General features: G+C 40.4%; 1 long non-coding RNA gene across 1 annotated transcript; it reads left to right on the top strand.

Moving 5' to 3' along the window:
* Positions 1-9812: 9812 nt before the first annotated feature.
* On the top strand, positions 9813-21291 carry LOC108941520 (uncharacterized). The gene is made up of 3 exons (XR_003798204.1): positions 9813-9859; positions 10184-10289; positions 20728-21291. It is a non-coding gene; the product is annotated as an uncharacterized LOC108941520 (long non-coding RNA).
* Positions 21292-21564: the final 273 nt, after the last annotated feature.

Genomic DNA, 21564 nt, shown 5'->3' with positions numbered 1-21564 from the left:
TCAGCATCTGGTTTATTTTAGATCTCAGTCAAAACAATCTGATATTTAAAACATACCTTTGTTTATTCACTGGGTAGTGTCTGGATATAACAAAAATACACACACACACACACACACACACACACCTTCAGAACCGCTTGTCCCATACGGGGTCACGGGGAACCGGAGCCTACCCGGCAACACAGGGCGTAAGGCCGGAGGGGGAGGGGACACACCCAGGACGGGACGCCAGTCCGTCGCAAGGCACCCCAAGCGGGACTCGAACCCCAGACCCACCGGAGAGCAGGACCCGGTCCAACCCACTGCGCCACCGCGCCCCCTATAACAAAAACAATATTTAAAAAATACACTGGAAAAAATTGCCTAGAAAAAGAGCACACTGTTTACTCTCTCCCTCCTCCTTGCCTCTTCTCCCCTTCCTCAACTTGAGTTTTTCTTCTGAGTGTGTTTTGCTGCCCCTAAAGGCAGAAATTACAGTTGCAGCCCATTTTTTTGCTTCGTAACAAAGAAACTTTAGAAAAAAACATGTGAAGATAAAAAATTAGAATAAATAAATAACACTGCTGATGTTTGTATGTTCAAAAATATGCAAGTCGGATTTTTTTGTAATACGAGGTACACATGTACTGCTCTTACCCATGAGTACTTTGTTGACATGATGAAACGTGAAGATCAGAGGTGGGTAAAGTAATGAAAATTGGTAAATGCTGAAAGATTGTTACTTTTAAAAGCAAATATACACACACACACACACACACACACACACACACACTTTCAGAACCACTTGTCCCATACGGGGTCACGGGGAACCAGAGCCAACCCGGTAACACAGGGCGTAAGGCCGGAGGGGGAGGGGACACACCCAGGACAGGACGCCAGTCCGTCGCAGGGCACCCCAAGCAGGACTTGAACCCCAGACCCACCGGAGAGCAGGACTGTGGTCCAACCCACTGCGCCACCGCGCCCCCCTACTAAAAGAAAATAAGCCAAGTAAAAACTACTTGTCTGAAAATTTTCTTCAGTGTAATTAAAAATGTATTAGGTCAAATACAAGTACACACACACACACATTTTCAGAACCGCTTGTCCCATACGGGGTCACGGGGAGCCGGAGCCTACCCGGCAACACAGGGTGTAAGGCCGGAGGGGGAGAGGACACACCCAGGACGGGACACCAGTCCATCGCAAGGCACCCCAAGCGGGACTCGAACCCCAGACCCACCAGAGAGGAGGACTGCGCCACCGCGCCACCGCGCCCCCTTACTAAAAGAAAATAAGCCAAGTAAAAACTACTTGTCCAAAAATTTTCTTCAGTGTAATTAAAAATGTATTAGGTCAAATACAAGTATTATGTTATAATTACAAATTTACAATAATTTCCTATTTATTAATTTTCTGAATCACTAGCATTTACATAACATTTATATTTATTCACTTAGCAGATCCTTTTCTACAAAGCAACACACAGCTCAGAAAACAAATGTGTTTTTCACAAAAAGGAGAGACATAGATCAACACACTACAGTACAGTACACTACAGTAGGACAACTGATTTGAACCTGGATTCTTTGACTGCACAATAACAGTTCTAAGCACTACACTAGTACTGCTGCCCCAAAACAAGCAGCTGTATCATTTATTCGTCATTTTTTCGAACACCTTTCTGTAAAGCAGTGCACAAATAGCAGAGCAAGATTTTAAATGAGTTCAGGTTGCAAGCCATTAGCACTAACCATTACATTTAAGTTCAAAAATAAGAAAAAGATAAGAAAAAATATCAAATCAAATAAAAAGCCCATTCAGTTCAGCTGCTGAAAATGCAAATAGAGATAAAATCCTATGAAGTTAGTTGCATTACTTCACTACTATTTCTAGTCAGTCTACACACACATTGACTGAAACTGCTTGTCCCGATGAGCCAGAGCCTAACCCGGCAACACAGCATGCAAGGCTGGAGGGGAGGGGACACACCCAGGAGGGAACACCAGTTCATCACAAGGCACCCCAAGCGGGACTCAAACCCCAGACCCACTAGAGAGCAGGACCCTGTCAAACCCACTGCACCACTATACCCCCTCTCTAGTCAGTCTAGCCATCTAGATTTTGTTGATATTTAGCTAGGCAATGGTCCATTTAGAATTTTAGTAGAAGCTGACAAGGATAACAACTCACATGTGAGGTTTACGTAGATGTGTGGCTGGCATACACTTTAGAGTTAGAGTGCATGATTAGCCAGTACACCTTTTCGGTTGCATAATCCACATATAACCCAGCTGCTAGGTCCCAATGGCATGTGAAAAATAGAGTCTTTACTATAAAATTGTGAAAATGTGTTCACATTAGGGGGGGTGCGGTGGTGCAGTGGGTTGGCCCACGGTCCTGCTTTCCGGTGGGTCTGGGGTTCGAGTCCCGCTTGGGGTGCCTTGCGACGGACTGGCGTCCCGTCCTGGGTGTGTCCCCTCCCCCTCTGGCCTTACGCCCTGTGTTGCCGGGTAGGCTCCGGTTCCCCGTGACCCCGTATGGGACAAGCAGTTCTGAAAATGTGTGTGTGTGTGTGTGTGTGTGTGTGTGTTCACATTATTCAAAAATTACATTCAATATTAAATTTCAACAAAGGGCAAGTAAGTTCTGAGAACGAGTACTGAAATTTGTTGGAACATTACCCTGGGTGTAGCCTTTTTTAGTAAATGAAAACTGATAATTCACCAAAATGAAAGTTAAACTCCAAAAAATATACTGTGCATTGGCATCACTAAATGTCACATCTTCCTTTTCAAAAGGCATGTTTAATTAGTATATGAATCATCACAAAAATTAATTTTAAAAGTAATTTCCAAACTTTCTACAACTTAGTTTGACACTTAATGTAGATCTTCAGAGTACTTGTTGTATAAGCAAACTAGAATAATTCAGGGCAGTAATACTTTGAGTAAAATGAGTAAGTGTTTAAACCTTTTTAAGTTTTCACAGTTCTTTTCAAACCTTTAACTCGTTAATAACACCATAAGAGCACATGAGCATACTCCATACCACAAAAATTAATAATGACACACCAAATAACTTGCTTCAAGAACAATTGAAACATGCTTTATTCTGATAAAATTCAACTCTGACGATATGGAAAAACTTTTTCTTAGCTTATTGAACATATTCAGAAGCAATTTTTTTTTCCGTCCAACTTCTGTTCCCCTGTCTGCAAACTGTCAGTCAGTTGAGGTCAAACTCAGCACTAACCTCTGACTGACTGGTACAAAACTCTGATTGGTAAAACCTAAATTCTATTTGGTCTCATCGCACAGATAAATGTGAACGTTTACGGTATTAAAACTTTGCTATTTTATATCAGTTACGCATGATGCGCCACAGTGTAATTGTATGCAATTTCCAATCAGCTCACAGTAAAACTGAGTGACAATAGCCACTGAAATCCACAGAGGAGGTGAGTTGACAGTGACACTAACAGTTGGCATAAAAAGTGGCTTTTTTTGGTTTCAAGTAGAAAATTTTAAAATATTATGTAAAAAAAATCAAAAGTATAAGGTGACAAAAATGTTATGGAGTGAAACTAACTTTTTTCATTAGCAAATGCATTCCAGAATGTAAAAAAAGTATGGATGTCAAAAACTACTCTGAAAAGTACAATTTCTCCACATATTTACTTTAGTACAAATAAAAGATAAAATGCAATTTGTTACTACCCACTTCTGGTACAGAGCAAAAGTTACATTTTCATTGTAACCTTTTAGAGAGGAAGGGTGTCTGTATGTCACAGAACCATTTGTAAAAGACAAGAATGCATATTAGCTAAATCAGGAGGAGGCCCCGAAAGGTTTCATGATTCTCACAGTCTCTTGCTCACAGATTAAATCATTACTGGTCATGAAAAGCCAAGGATTCAGCTTATCTAGGGTAAAGCACTGATCATACACCATATGTATGAAACCGTAGACATACAAGGCAAGTCTTTACTAAGTTCTGCTATTGAGGGTTTCCAATTGTCCTTGCTTCTCAGCTGAATTCTTTCACCTTGGAAAGTGTCTCTGTCAATGACGAGGACAGGCGACCGAGGAGAAGGTGAGGACCCAGTCGCAGGTTGTTTATTCTTCAGCACTTAAACAAGGGGGCAGGCAAGAATTGTAGTCAGGGACAGACAACGTTCGTTGGAGGTGCAGACGTTACCTGTGGGGTGAGACAAGAATCGAGGTCTAGGAGATGAAATGGGAGGTTTGAAATCAAGAGTACAGGAATCGGGGGGGAAAGGGCAAAGAGGGACTGGGAGAACGAGGAGCAAGTGGTCATCACTTGACTATCACAAGGGTAGCAGTGGACTGGAAGAGATTCTGCAAGCTTGTGAGACAGTGCTGCCTCTTTTATCTCCAGGCACTGTGACTGGTGGTAGATGCAGTCGCTTGACTTGATGGTGTGGGCGTGGGCGTGACAGTCTTGTCCTATAGTATGCTCATATCCATCCAATTCTGCTCTTGGATGACCGACTCATCTTGGGATTTTTTATTCAAATCAAGTTTTTTGTGTGTTGTTTCTTGTTTAGTTTATGAGCTCTTTAACTTTCTGCTTGTGATGAGTAAGTGTTTGATCAGGCAGACAATCCTCTTAAGCTGTTTCTTTAAGTAATTAGGACGGATGCATTCTAGTCACACTCAAGTCAAGGCACATGTTTACTCTTAGGCCTGACCATTGTTCATGGAAATAGCCTCATGGCAGAAGACATAATAAGCACTGATTCAGACAATACCATTTTCTACTAGCATGCCTTATCACCCTACAACAAAGACACAATATCCACTAGAAATGTTATGCTAAGGGTTGGATCCAGCCATTGCTTCCAGTGCAGCTCATTTTATGGTTGCTCTATCGGTATCCAAGTTTTAGCTAAGCCTCAGAGATTACAGGTTTTCCTAATTGCTGTGTAAGATGTAGGTATGTCAGAATGATTCTCTGATAGGGTGTCAGTAACAATCTTTGATGAATGGAAGCCCAGGCCTTAATGTTATCATTAGTTAGTGGTACATACCTTCAGTTCAAGGCAGGCATTTTGTGCTTCCTTGATGAGGAATGGGACCATAATCTCTACAAGGTACCAGGTACACTATTCTGAAACACAAAAAGTAATGGCTCTGAGCCATCCTTAGTAGTCATCCAATGTTGAAAACTTTCGAAACAAGTATGTTTGGAAGGACTACCACTGTAGCTTAAATCCCTACAAGAGGCTTTACTAACACTGCCCAATGCTTTCAAAAAATCTTCATCTGCTGGTGAAGAATGAAGTCCATCAGTTACTTCAAAAAGTCATCCATTGTGAAATGTGCCTGTGTGAGAGTACTGTGACTGAAATAGTCATGCTAGATTACTACGTCAGTGCTCTAACCCTAGCCTAGATTCTCCTCTGAGAACTATTGGACCATGTGTGGCGGAGTAGTGAGGAAGCAGGACAACAGAGGCACAACAGAAGAAAACTGGTTTGATAAGCAGTGCCTTAATTTAGCAAAAAAACCTGGTAAGGGCACAGCATAACAAAAATAACAAAAGGCTCTTTCACACAAACTAAAACATGAAATCCTTTCATTGTGGGTTTCCGAAGAGAGCCCATGGGGGTTTGCGTTGACCCATGGCTCAGGATATTTTCTTGTAGGGCACTGTCATCTTACCAAATGTAAAGAATGCCTCCTCTTTTGCTAGTGCTTTCAGTTTACTTAGCAGCAAGTGGTAAAATCCCTGCAGCTCCCTCTCTGGTATAACTGCTAACACTTTTCCCCTCACTCTCTTTTTCTTTGACATAACTGGGAAACTGCTGGCACAAGTTTGCTTCCAACAATTTCAAGATGTTCCGCTACCCAGATCCCTGAGTCATACAGCCAGACCACTACAGCTCACAGCAGCAATTCACATAAATTTCAAAATAAAATGCTAGAATAAATAAAATTATGGAAATTATGTAAACACAAAATTTCTTACAATTTAATGAGTCCTACATTAAAAATGATTTCCAGTACAAGGAAGAATGGATTAAGAATGTTACATTTTTGGCAAATTCATATGCTAACATTGCCTAAATTAATTTTTTTTTTATAATTGATTTTACTGTGGATTTAGTACTTTGCCCTTGCTTTAACTGTCCTGTCTTGCAAATACATTTGCACATTTCATTTGCACATGTAGTTATAAAAAGTAGGTGGTTTTTAACATGTGCCTAAATCTAAAAATATATTTATGTAAAATATATATTTGTAAAATGTGCAAGTACAGCTGCCACTGACCCTGAAGCTGACTCCACTTTTCTTCAGTGGTTCCAGCACAGTTCGTCATGGTTTGCCACTACTCTCTTAAACAGCTCCACATTAACCATCCCTTTGCCGCTATGATATCCGTCGCCCTTGTATGGGTTATGGATTATTGTGTGGAAATAAACACCAAGCCAAAATTCCTGCCCCCATGTGCATTTTTAGGTAGATTATTATATGTGTCTAAACCATATCTAGTTCCTGTTGCCCCTCTCTCTTCCTGTGGTTGTGTTTTTTTTCTCTTTGCTCTACAAGTGTTCTCACATTGTTTTAACTCTGCATGGGATCTGGAGATTTGCAGACTTTCAGTCAAGCAATGTATATTTCCAACAATGTACGTTTATGAAGCTAGAAGGTGGCGTTTCAATGGATATATATTGTATGTGTACAGGTAGTCTTTGACTTACAATACTTGAAATTTACAACCACCCTGACTTGCAACAGCAGTCCCATTAACATTATATTATTTTCAAGTCCTGACTTTTGATTGAAATGTCTAATGACAACCCCTCCATCTGTGGTACGATAACATCAGCTGGCCGTGCTGCTGCCAGGCAGCCATATGTGTTGTTGTTTGGGTCTCAGTTCATCTTTGGGGTCCTAGTAGGAGCTGTGTTTTGTTTATAAGACTTCTTCTGTGATTCCCTTTAAGTGACTTTTTTATTTATAATGGTTAGTAAACAAAAACGAGTGTGCTGGTGATGATTAGAAGGAAGAGCATAACAAAATAGATTTTGAAATGAAAGTGAAAATAATCACACACGCACACACTTTCTGAACCGCTTGTCCCATATGGGGTCGCGGGGAACCGGAGCCTACCCGGCAACACAGGGCGTAAGGCTGGAGGGGGAGGGGACATACCCAGGACAGGACGCCAGTCTGCCGCAAGGCACCCCAAAAGCAGGACTCGAACCCCAGACCCACCAGAGAGCAGGACCCGGTCCAACCCACTGCGCCACCGCACCCCCCTGAAAATGATCACGCACAATCAAAATATAACTGCTGTTAGGTATTGATATTAGCATTCTATATTAGCATTATTTTAACATAAGTAATGTATGAAATTTGTGAAAAAATATGACAAAGCCCTGCTATACAACATAGCATTCATTCACGCTAACAGGTTATATATCATTATGGATGATATATTATATACAGTAAAAAGATTTTCAACTTATGATAGGGTCAAAGGATTTGCAACCCAGTCATCACAAGGACCATCTGTATATGTACATGTATTTGTATATGTGTGTACTGCATGCTGTATTGTGACAGCAATTAAACACTATGATGAAATGTTAAAATGGGTAGCTTGGATAACTGTAGACATCCACCATTACACATTTCTAATTCTTGGACAACATACATTTACAGTTAAACTTCAAATATTTATAATGATGTCCACACTGCAGCAGTCACCCTATGATTTAATAAATTTTTCACGCTAGTATCTATAATAGTTTGTAAGTTTATGTGTATTGTTTAAACAAATCTTGGGATTGTTCAGCTTTTTAAGAGAAATATTTTGCCATGAATAGCACTTTGAATAAAAGGTGCAGTGTACTTCTATAACAGTGTTATTGCATTTAATTCAGCCCACAGAACGAGAAGCCATTTAGCAAAACTAACTAGGGCAAGGGGGGGTGCGGTGGCACAGTGAGCTTGGCTGGGTCCTGCTCTCTGGTGGGTCTGGGGTTCAAATCCTGCCTGGGGGGGGTCTTGTGGTGGACTGGAGTCCCGTCCTGGGTGTGTCCCCTCTCCCTCCAGCCCTCTGCCCTGCGCTGCTGGGCTAGGCCCCAGCTTGCCACAACTCCCCCTTGGGACGGGTGGCTTCAGACAGTGTCTGTGTGTGTGTGTAAGAGAGAGAATTAGGGTAGGATAATACTTTACTAATCACTGCATGGAAATTCACAAACAACAGCTCAATGTGGCACATAACAACAAAGTACAGTTATACCAAAAAAAGATTAATAATATGAAATACAAAATAACAAAAAAAATTGTAAAAATCTGACACAGTCAGTATTTACATTTTACAGTTATACTACAACAAAAGCATAAAGGATAAAATGAGTGCAATGTGTAAAGGTACTCAATAAATCTCCTTGCATTACTGCATTAAGGAGCTAACAGGCCATTGACTGGTATTATAGAGGCAGATTAGCCCAGAAGCACCCTTTTGTTCGTCTTAACAATGTGATAACTAAAGGAGCTCATGGCGATCACCTTATGGTGTGGGTTTGAGCTGTTTCTATAATAGACACTAATTTCCTCCTCATATTGGTCTTTGCCACTGCTTGTACTGAGTTGGGGGTGAGATCCATGGCAGAACCTACATTCTTCATAAGCTTCTTGAGTCTGCAGGTCTCGCCAGCAGAGATGTTCTCCCCAAAACACAACAGTATAAAGGATGACACTGGACAAAGGTCTGATGAAACATGTAAAAATTTGCTGCACGTTAAACGACCTAAGCTTCCTAAGAAGGAGCGCCCTGCTTTGTTCTTTCTTATGCAGTGTGTCCATGTTGTGTGAGTAGTCCAACTTGTCAGTATGGACCCCTAGGTGACTGCAGGAGTGAACATTTCCACTTCTGTACCCTCAATGGTATCCAGGCACAAGGGCTCTCTGACAGCAAAAATCAGCCACTGGATTCTTTTTCTTGTTGATGTTGACCTTAAGCTGTTTAACCTTACAACATGAAATGGTATTTTAATCAATTATAGACTTTTAGTCCATTTAACCACCTCTTTGAATATACCCCACAACTGCAGACTGCTACTGTTAATGCATGACATTGTATATCTTCAAGTCCATTGTGTTCCTAATTTTTTCATCACCAGTATTGTTAATTACCATGGTGCAAATTAAAAAACTAAGGATTAATGCTATATTATAAATTTTGATATCTTTAATGTTTTTTAAAATATGTAATTTTATATGCAGTTTTACATTACATTTATTAATTTAGCTGATGCTTTTTTCCAGAGCAACTTACAATGTTAAGCTATCTACAATTATTTACTCATCTATACAGCTGGGTAATTTTACAGCAGCAATTCATAGTAAGCACCTTGCTTAGCTGAAGGTGGGTTTCAAACCTGCAATCTTTGGGTCCAAAGGTAGTAGCCATAACCACTACACCACCAATATTAAAACACATAAACTCTACGAAACTCTAAAATTCTGCATGTGGCAGGCACCAGACAGTACACACTATTGCCATAACAATCTCATGAAAGGTTATACTCTTAGGTTCACTTTCACAACCCCATACCTTTTTTCATTTTATTCAACTCTTCCACAGCTAAGTGTGTATACAAATAATTTTTTACCAAAAATTTTTTATTTGCCTTTTGTAGATATGTCTATGACGTTTGTGTGCAGTTTTAATTTTTAATAACATCACTTCTACATAAAATTGGGAAAATCTGTAAAATGCAACAGATAGGGAATTTTTGCAATAAATATCACTGTTAATGATTTATTTGTTCTCATTTCTTTCTTTTATCTTCCAGACAATAAAGCCTACGTTATACTGAATGGCTTCTGTTGAAGAAAAGGTCAGTTGTGCTCTCAGACTAAAGCTGAGCTGAAGGCTGTGTCAGTTGTCAGAAGAAAATCATCAGTCCTTGCAGATTTATCCCTGTTAGATTTTTTCCTGTGGGGATGTGTTAAAACTGAAGTTTATTCAACAAAGCCTTTGTGTCAGGAGAAGAAATGCGATCAGCGGCCTAACTTAAATTGAGCTACTGAACGTGTCTGAGGAACTTCAAAATCGAGCTACGGATTGTATCCAGAATGAGGGTTGATATGTTGAGAGTTAACATTCCTACAATTAAAGATGCTAAAAGTTGAATAAACTCACTCTCTGTTGCATTTTACAGTTAAATCTTATCCAGAAGATATTAACAATTCAAACTGTACAAAAAACTTTAAGAAGAAAGAAATGTTGCATCCCTGAATATGACTGATCTTCATAAAGGAAAGTCAGTAAGTAGATGTATGTTTATTCATCTCAAATAACTTATTTTTCATAATTAACGCTTTACACTAAGAAGCTCACGCACACTCACAACACTAAAGGCCCCACCCAAAAGAGGCTCATAAGCCTATTCTGAAGGTACGCTATTCATAGGCCATACAGAAATTCCATCTGTTTTCTCAAAAACACAAGTCACGAGGGTTGGCGCAATCAAAACATGTCCTCACATTTCACTTTCTCTGGGTCACTGCACTAGTCGGCTGCTTCAGAAAATATCACACTGCTACAACTGCCATCGAGGACCTTCATCATTATTTTCCTTTCAATTTAGTAGTTTGATTAGTTATTTTTCCCACTGAGAGCTTGGTGCAGAACAACTGCTTTTAATTAAACAATATTTGCATATAATGAGCCGAAACAAGGATGGTTGTGGGCATACATGATACAACATCTTTACTAAAATGCTGATATAAATGAAGACACAAACAGTTAGTACTAAAAGAATAGATGCAGGGATCTGGATTTTTAATGTATAGTAACCATAATGCATTTGAGGTTCCATATATGAACTGTTTCCCTCATATCTAATGTTGAGATTTTCAGTGAAACCGGATCTTGAAATTCTTTTAATTTACTAAAACATCCAGACAAAGGCAAATGAGGTTCTCACAAGTGAAATAGTTAGCTTTATATTTTACCATGTGTAAAATTTGCTATTATTAAAAATGAACCACATACTTCATACATGTCACTTTTTAAAATGCAAGTTTCAACATCAAAATGAGACTGGTTATATAACAATGCAAGAGTAGTTACATCACTGCTTTTTACATTCTTTCATGTCCCCATTTGAACCCAGTATAATTAAAACAGAAATACACCATTTCTTAACTGGATCAGTCCACTTTTTCGCTTTAGGTAAACAGTATTGGCTGAAAAAAATAGCTATTGCATTTTTTGGCCTTAAAAATATTAAAAATTACAATTACATTATTTGATTTTAGAGGATTCAGTTAAATGAGTATTTTAAGACTAGAAAAAATTAGGATATTATTATTAGTAGAGGTAGGATTATAAGATAAGAAATTCTCAAAAGATGAATAAAATTAATAAATCAAAGATCTTAGATCTTCACAACTGATTTAGCATCCAAAGAATTAATGGTCTTTGGCAAAAGTATTTTTAGAGCTACTGTACAGCAACTGTTAAAACCAAAACTGTGCTGCTATGGTAACCAAGCACAGCAATACCACAACAGTGAATCCCTGCATTAGAGGAACACTTTATATTTCATGAGAGAATCACAGTGTCCAGCTCCAAATAAATAAATCACACCCATGTGGAGGTTTCCCCTGCTTCCTATGCTTAGATGAGCATCTGTTACTTATATAAAAGAGATGATTTCATCACCAGACAACACCCTTCACACTCTGTTCATACAGCACTTTGCCCAGGTCTGTGAATGTGCACATTTTAGTCAACTGCCATGCAGTCATGCTGAAATTCTGCAAAGATACATTGTATGTGATATATGTGAAAGAAAAACTGTAAACACCACAAACAAAAGAACTCGAAATATGAAAGCAAATTGAATATTACATTTACCTGATGTTTTCTTCACAGTGACTTACAATATTAAGCACACACACACACATTTTCAGAACCGCTTGTCCCATACAGGGTCACGGGGAACCGGAGCCTACCCAGCAACACAGGGCACAAGGCCAGAGGGGGAGGGGACACACCCAGGACAGGACATCAGTCCATCACAAGGCACCCCAAGCAGGACTTGAACCCCAGACCCACTGGAGAGCAGGACTGTGGTCCAACCCACTGCACCACCACACCCCCACCAATATTAAGCAATCTACCATTATTTATCCATTTATACAGGAGGGTATCTTTCAATGGAGCAATGTTTAGGGTAAGTTCTTTGCTCAAGGGTACTACAGCTGATGGTGGGATTCAAACCTGTGACCTTTTGGGTTGTGAGAGTCAATAGCTCTAACCAGTACACTACCAGCTGTCCTTGTATATTAAGGTATATTGCAATAAATACCAGTTAAAAGTATCTTTTACCGAACTTGGACTTTAAAATTTTAAATTCTGCAGCAACATTTACAATTTACTCAAAATTGGGCCAAATAATTTTCCACAGACATTAGACACTTACTGTGGGAAAAGGCACAGTATCAAAAATCATCACAATAAATGCCAAGCAAGGAAACATTATATAAAAAAAGAAGCAGTGGTTGTGCCAGAATTTACAGCGTGGGCTAGATGGAAAGTTAACAAGTTCATAAAAACTCAGTGCATTATTTATAGTGGTCCTGCCATTTGCCAACTACTTTCATCCATGGCCAATGTGATGAGACTCAAACATGCAATAATTAACTTGTAATTATTACTAAGCTTCATTTGTGCACACAGGAAATATGTTTTATTCTTTTACTCTTTCACTTACATGTGGATTTATGTTAGCAAAAAGCCAAGGGATGCCTTCAAACCACATTATTTGTGATTATATTGTATACAATTTTTGAAAGGATGCTAAAGGATCTGTAGGCTCCAACAATATGATTTGCTTCTAAGAAAAACACAATGTCTAGTCTCAAAGATTGCTCTGTGATAGTGATTAGCAGCTTTAGCTGCCTACCTAAGTCAAACATCTATTGCCAGTCTCATGCTGTCCTCAAGAGCCCTGAACTGGCAATGGGTGCTGATTCTGCTCTTTCACCTTCTTTGAAAAATCTTTTGACCTGGTTTGGAACCCAGCAGGTCACTGTGTATCCCCAATCTGACAGACTCTGCTGCTGCCCTGAGTACCTGCTGAGGCACCAACGATAGTGGCTCAGTGCTCTTGGGCAGCTTTTAAGGATGTGCTCAACTAATCCATTCAGCAATATTGGTCAGGACAGGGAATCAACTTAAAGTTTGGATGGACTAGAAAGCACATTGTAAACTATCTGGACTAAGACCTTAATAGAGTGAGGCTCTGCTCGAGAAAGCTCCGCTCACAAGACCATCCTTTCAAGTGCTTCCTCCCACACTCGACTACTCTTCATCCCTACCATCCTAGCCAACCATTCTTCCTCTACTACTGCACACACCACTTTCTCTATCAGTTTCTTTTGTTCCTTCCTCTAGACCTTGTCATATTGCCATGATGCAACACTGCCAAGACCTGCTCTTCCAGATGCCACTGATCTCTGAACCATGCTGTGCTAAAGCCAGAATTCTGGCTGCCCCACTGAAGCCAGTGTGCTTCACTTCCTTCCTGTTCTTATCTCTATGCCTGTCCCAGCAACCCTAGGACCACTTGAGTGCCCTGTATATGCCTTGCCAGCATTACCCAAAACTCATCCCTTCAGCTCCTAAAGGGCAGGACAATGCCACTCAAGCTTCAAAGTACATCATGTCATCAGCAGAAGAAAAAGCTTATTTTCTTCCCAAATGTTACAACTGTCAGTATAAGGACATTGTAAACCAGAAGGGACCAGAGGACTCATGGTAGGATGCCATAAGGATATAGCGACTCTTTAAACTTACCTGGATGTCCTGACTTATCTATCTCTGCTAGCCACCCCTCCATCTCCCTGCAAGATGCTTGAATAGCCATTGCATCTCTCAACTGTTGTCAGGCCACTTGCCTACCCCCTTCACTAACTTCTCCAAAATGGAGAACACACTACACTAGCAGCAGCCCCTTGTATAGCTGCTGTCAAGTCATCCATGAAGGCTCCCTGGTGAATGCCTGACTCCAGACTTTGTTTCAGAAACTCCAAATTAAATATTTAAAGGTGACATTGTTTGTATGTCTGAAAATATTAAGAAATTAAATATTAAAACTAAATTTAGTTAAACTGCATTTTTTAAAAAAATTGAAATATTAGTACTGAAATGGTCCATGTACGTTATGTCCATTCATTTTTTTTATTCGAAATTGAAAAATAAACTGCAATGCCTTCATATGTTTTTTGTTTTAAAAATGAAAAACAAATTATGGTTGTGGTGGCCCTGCTTGGGGTGCCTTGCGACGGACTGGCGTCCCGTCCTGGGTGTGTCCCCTCACCCCTTCGGCCTTGCACCTTGTGTTGCCAGGTAAGGCTCCGGCTCGCTGCAACCCCGCTCAGGACAAGCACTTGTTGATGGTGGTGGACGGATAAAAAAAAATTAAGAATTAACTGTATTTAAAAACCATTTTTTGCTCAAAATGTAAAATATTTAAAATATGCCTCATTTATAGTTTCTTGCTGTCTTATTTTTTTACTTTTGAGCTATTTTGTTTTGTAGTATTCTTGAACAACCCGGGTGTAAACAAATTGAAACCGCACATAATCCATTAGTGATTAATAAACAAGTTCTTTTCTTTTTTGTGCGTGTGCTCAGAAACAATAAAAAGCTGTTTCTCATTTTCCTGCTTTTAATATTAAATCAAAAAACGAATGAAGGCATTGTAATTCACATTTTGTTTTTCAATTTCGAATCAAAAAACGAATGAATGCAATGTACAAGGCCCTGAAATTAATCTCCAGCATCTTATTTTTCAATACAGCAAAATGCATTTTGCTTATGTAAGTATTTTATACTGTGCAAGGGACTATATCAGATGCTTGTGTTGGACTTTTTGCAACAGAGATACACATTTAGAATCATCAAACCCATGAGGTTTCTGTCCCTCAGTAGTGTCAACGTGGCCATTTTCTGGTTAAATCTGGTGTTTTAACTGTTACATTACCCTGCAAAAAATGACTGCTACTGTACAAGTTGGGTTCAAATGGTTCTGCTTGTACTCCACTCTTTTAATATAGCCACTGAATGGAGAGAGATATTTTTTCAAGCAGTTTATTAACATAGTTATACTTCTTCCATAACAAAACCAGTTAGTATACCTACTTCTTCTCTATCACACTGACAATCTCAGCCACTTAGCATCATTCATTAAGCAGAATCTAAATCACAGCTGAAATAGATTCAATACTAACATCTAGAAATAAACTGTAAATGTAAATATTAATTACAAGTCAAATAAACAGCTTTGGTAATATAAATAATCTTACACTTGCATAAATAAAGCTTTAGCCGAGCAATCAAATGAAGATTATTTAGAATCAAACAACTGTCAGTTACTCTACACAGCACTTCTAACAACATAGAATCCACATGCTTTGTAGAATGAAATCATACTCAGTGACCTCTTTTTATTTCTATATACAATATTTGTAAACACATCCATGAGCTAAATTATCAGACTGTCTCCAAAAAAGGCATTGGGGAAAATCCTTTTAATTTGGTATTTTAATTAATTTTAATTTTTGTTGTCATGGTGCGGACCCGGAAGGAAGTGGCGGACCCAAGTGAGGAGCCGAATGAGGGCTTTATTATGGGAAATCCAGGAGAATTCGTCAGAGTACAGGCGGAAAGGTCTCCGAGGCGCAGATGTCGGTAAAGGGGCAATCCAAAAGCAAGGGCGGTATACAGGCAAGAGGTCAATGGTCAAAGGAGACACAGAGGTTCAAGGAGCAGGGTAACGGGACTGGGAGAGGACTAAGGGATCAGGAAAGGGATGAATGGTCACTAGGAGATCGCAGTAACAAGGCTGAACAAGGTTCCGCGTCAGCTCCTTGTCTGACGTTGCCTTTATGCAGCCGTCTGTGCCGTGTCCCAGGTGTTCCGCGTTGACTCGGCGGCGTGGGCGTAACACTCGTCCATAAAAAAAATACATATACATATATTAATTTAGTCCTGTCATAACAGGAACTCACCTAATGGAATGACTTCACAGAACAAATTAATGCTGTTATGTGAGGAATGGGGTGTTTAGTGTATGTGTTTGTGTGTATAATATATATTATATACTATATATATATAAACTGTATACATATATATATAGATATATATATATATATAGATATACAGTGTGTGTAAGTACACATTTTCAAAAGAACTAAGAAAGTTCAGCAATGATTTTAGCAATGTGGACAATATTCTTACTTGGCTATGGTCACTCAAGTCACAAAGCCTCATGTAGCATCTCTGCTCTCTGGACGATATGCATTCCATTTCCTTTAGACATGGCCCATTTGTTTGCCTGTGGTTCTCTACGAGATGTACGTCGCTTTGGAGAAAAGCATCTGCTAAATGAATACATGTAAATGAATAAATGTAAATGGTTGTTACACGAGTGGGGACAGCAGCTAATTTCCACCATTGATGACTTTACTTAACAGAAATGTACCCTCACTAATAAAGCACTAAAAAGAAGAGAAGAGAAATGGATTGACGTAAAAGAAATTAATTACATAAATTCACACAGAAAAATTATTCACTTTTTCAAGGACATCAGCTTCTATAGGCACTTATAATTTTTGCCATTTATACTGAAAATTAACCAAACGTAGGGGGTGCGGTGGCGCAGTGGGTTGGACCGGGTTCTGTTCTTCAGTGGGTATTGGGTTAGAGTCCCGTTTGGGGTGCCTTGCGACGGACTGGCATCCCATCCTGGGTGTGTCCCCTCACCCTCCGGCCTTACGCCCTGTGTTGCCGGGTTAGGCTCCGGTTCCCCGCAACCCCGTATGGGACAAGCGGTTCAGAAAATGTGTGTGCGTGTGTTAACCAAATGCACCAGCATAGTTTTTCACAAAAAACTGTTTAATTCTACTGAATTGTACTTATTATAAACTATAGATCTGTGAAATCAAAACTAAATCTCAGTCTGTAACATTTGACAGAAACATGATATGACTAATATTTACTGCGTTGCATGTTATACGCACAGACACTGTCTGAAACCGTTTGTCCTGGTGAACCAGAGCCTAACCCAGCAACACAGGGAGTAGGGCTCAGGACACACCCAGGATGGGATTCCAGTCTGTCGCAAGACAACCCAAACAGGACTCAAACCCCAGACCCACCAGAGAGTGGGACCTGGCCAAACCTGCTGCATCACTACACAGCCCCCGTATGTTATGCATACTTGACTAAACATTTGATATCAAATGGAAACATACTATATTTGTGAACTGTACATGCAATTCAGCTATGTAAAATATGTACTGTAAAGTTTAGTGTGTGAGTGACACAGAGAGAGTGTGTTCCACTAATGTATGGATGAGTGATCCAGTGTAAGTTGTGCATCTAGCAGTGTAAGTCACCTTGGTGAATAAGGTGTGTGGGCTAGTAACACTAGATAGTATCCATTGTAAGTCGCTTTGGAGAAAAGCATCTGCTAAGTGAATGAATGTAAATAAATGTAAATGTAAAAAAGAAAGTATTTGTCTCATTTATGGACATAGAATAAACCTGCGTAATCCTGACAGTGTTCCTTAAATATTTTAATACTATATATTCCCATACTTGCAAATAAAATTATAAATTGGTAAAAATTAAAAACATGGTTAGTGCTTTGGTATTACATATGAATTCTTGTATACAAAGTGGTATATTTACTGTTCTAGGGACAGTACATGAACATATTTTGAACATAAGGCAGAAATACATTCAAATCTGTGGGAACTGGAACATCCTCAGAAGGTAGACAGAGGTTTCACTGTTTGCTAACTAGTTCTCAAGAGATGTATTTACTGTTGATTCATGCTGTGCCGTTAAAGTTCTGTCTATATTGTAATTCTTGAGTCTTGATTCCTGAAAGGCTTTGACAGTGGCTGAGATCAAAGCTTTGAAAAAGTAAGTAAAATTACCATACGAATTTCAAAACAGATAATACATTACTTTACCAAAGAATCAAAGATATTCAGTCTACTGAAACAGCTTTATTTGATGAGACTTGCTTACTGATTCCCAAATTTTAAGATGTGCTGTACATTAATAATTACTAATACAGACAAACCTCTACTTACGTAAATCTGATTTACGTAAATCCGGATTGACATAAAAAATTCCCGGCATACACATTATTTACGGATAGCGCTTTTATTTTACACAAAACATCTGAAATATGTTAAGCGTAAGTCGGCGTAGCCAGATAAGGCAGGAAGCTGCATCTTCCCAGTTCTGGCATGTTTTGAGCCGTGAACACATCTCCTTTCCTTAGTGTAGTGCTTTTTTCACATTTTTTTTTACCCTTTCCATCATTCACAATGGGAGGCGCGGTGGTGCAGCGGATTTGGCCGGGGCCTGCTCTCTGGTGGGTCTGGAGTTCAAGTCTTGCTTGGAGTGCCTCACGGTGGACTGGCATCCCATCCGGGGTGTGTCCCCTTCCCCTTCGGCCTTCCGTCCTGTGCTGCCGGGTCAGGCTCCGATTCACCACGACCCCACTTGAGACAAGCAGTTGTAGACATTGGGTGTGTGTGTGAGTGTGATTATTTGCAATACCTGGTGGTAAATGTGCGCTTGAAATAAAACAAGAACCAATATAACAGTCAACTTCAAGATGAAATTCAAAATAATAAGGAAGCATGAAGGTGGACAAAGATTATCCTCTATAGCACAGCAACCAGGTTTAGCCATATCGACTGTGAATACGATAGTGAAAGATGCTGCACGTGAAAGGAACAGCTAGCATGAAAACAATAATTACGAAGAAACGTCGAGGTGCAATAACTGAGATGGAAAAATTACCAATAGCAGCAGCCTCTTGTGTGCCAGCATATTACTAGATATAAGGCAAGCACGCACCAAATGAAAAGGCTTGGCTCTGTAAGGGAGCAGGAGGGGGAATTCAACATACGTAAATTTTGGCATACGTAAGGGGTTGAAGAATGGTCTATTTGTATAAGTCGAGGGGTGTCTGTATGTCAGTCTAGCAGCATGTTTGGCCTGCGTATATTTTGTATGTACACTTTGAAATTCACACATTTGCTTGCAATTTTAAGAAGCAAAATGATAGGTCTGTGGTCAAGTACAGCATATTCTACATTTAGTGTTTTTTGGGATTGAACCCTTCCAGGAGATGTTTCGTTTGGTTTTTTATACAATGGTGTGAAAGCATGTGCATATACTGTATAAGCATTTCAGTGTGCATTATATTTGCATTGGAGAATTGCTGCTGCTCTTCACTGCGATTCATGTAGCTTTATTTGTTTGCTACCGCTAATATCCCAGCTTGCATTCCCATCATTCTGCTTATACATAATTTTTTTTTTTTTTTCACGGTTTGACTGAGTGGATAGAAATCCAAATTGGGTTGCATACTGTAGAGTGGGTGTCACTCAGATGTTTAAATTAATCGTCTTGCATCTTTGTTTTGATTGTTGTGATTTTAATCACAGAGTAGTTTCGGTTTTGGCTCTCAGATGACATGAGTTAGCCAGGTTCAAATTACAGCAGGTGACGCATAGCAGCAGCTTCAAGGTGTGAAGACTCGGGGTGCAAAGAGAAAGAAGTCTATCTGCGGGAGTTCACTGAGGGAGGCCTCTACGACTACATAAGTTCTGCCGTTAACATTGTGTTCTATGAGGGATTATGCATGGAACATATCAGACACCAAAGTTCTCTATGGCAACCAAATTTTCACCGTCATCAGAGACCCAGACGCTCCCGCTGCTACAGCAACCTGGTTTATCCTTATCTATCAAGCCCTCCATCCTGTTTCAACCTCTCCATGGATCTCTGGAACTGCCAGTCTGCTGTGAGGGAGGCTAACTTTATCCTGGCCTATCCTTCCCACCTCTCTCTGGACCTCCCGGCCCTGACTGGATTACCCTGGATAACACAACCACACCTGCAGCTGTTTCCACAAACTACTCATTCTCCCAAACACCTGCCTGACCTGTCCTCTTTTGAATTTAATGTTGTCTCTCTCACTGCCCCAATCACACTTGTTGTGATTGTTCTCTATCACCCTCCTGGCCCTCTCGGCCACTTCCTGGATGCCCTTGACATCCTTTTGAGCTTTCTTCTAGGGGGCGTTACTCTGTGTATTCTCCTGGGTGACTTCAACCTGTATGTCGATGACATTCATGCTAGTGGCTTTCTGTCCCTTCAACCTCTCTCTGTCACAGTCTTCTGCTGCTCTCAAAGCCAGCAATCACCTTGACCTTCTTTTCTCCCAAATCTTTGGCTGTCCTGTCCTCTCTGTTACTCCACTGCATGTCTCTGACAATTTCTTAATCTCCTTCCAGCCCTGCATCATTACTAACCCCTCTCCTGCTTCTGCACCCACTGTCACCTTCCGCCGCAACCTAAAATCTCTGTCGCCCTCCTCCCTCTCCTCTGCCACACTATCCTCTCTCCCTTCTGCTGCACAGTTCTCAGAGCTGTCCACAGACAATGCTACTAATGTTTTCCTCTCTGGTCTATCTTCCTCTCTAGACATTCTCTCTCCTCTAACATCCGGATCAGCACACCCCAGCTCCCCAGCTAAAATCACCTTCTTCCATAACAAACAGCAGTCTGCAATTAAAAAGCCACACAGACTCTTTGTCACCTTCTCATCCCTACCCTGCCCTCCTCTCTCACTGCTAACAATTCTGCTTTGTTTTTCAGAGACAAAGTCAACTTAATCATGAACAAGTTCTTGGCATCTGCCTGCCCCAGTCATGCTGGACCTCCCTGCAAAGTCATGGTCTCAGAATTCAAGCCCCTGTCAGAAACTCAATTCTCCAAACTCCTGATGTCACACAGAGCCACCACCTGTTCCTTCAGTGCAATCCCTTAACCACTCCTACAGGACACCTCCATGCATCTTACCTCCTTCATGTCCAAGATCATAAAGTGCTCGCTCTCCTTTGACTGCTTCCCATGTGGCTTCAAACCTACCCTCGTTTCACCCCTGGTAAAGGCAGTGGATCCTCACTCAGTCCAGAACTGCAAGCCAGTCTCCCTCTTCCTTTTTCTGTCAAAAACTTTGGAACAAGCAACCTGTTATCAACTATCTGGATTCCTCGCCCAGAATGATTTCCTTGATAGGTATCAGTCTGGATTCAAAGCTGGACATTCCACCACGATAGCACTCCTGGCAGTGTCAGATGCTTTCCAGTTGGCTAGAGTGGCCTCCCTTTCTTCAATTCTCATCCTCCTTGACTTGTCTGCAGCATTTGACACTGTCAACCACCGGATTCTGCTCTCCTCTCTTGGATAGCTTGGCATCGAAGGAACTGCACTGAAATGGTTTGAATCCTACCTATCACACAGATCATGTTAAGTGATCTGGGGGAGCTCCCAATCATCCCCTCAGCCTCTCTCAACTGGCTTTCCAAACGGCTTGGTACTGGGACCCCTACTCTTTTCAGCCTACCCCTCTTATCTGGGCCCTACCATCACCTGCTATGGATTCACCTACCACTGCTATGCCGATGATACCCTGCTCTTCCTCTCCTTTCC

This window comes from Scleropages formosus, chromosome 15, assembly GCF_900964775.1.
Source record: "Scleropages formosus chromosome 15, fSclFor1.1, whole genome shotgun sequence".
In the NCBI taxonomy this organism is placed as follows: Eukaryota; Metazoa; Chordata; class Actinopteri; order Osteoglossiformes; family Osteoglossidae; genus Scleropages; species Scleropages formosus.
The sequence above is the reverse complement of the archived record's forward strand: the minus strand, read 5'-3'. Positions and strand labels throughout refer to the sequence as shown.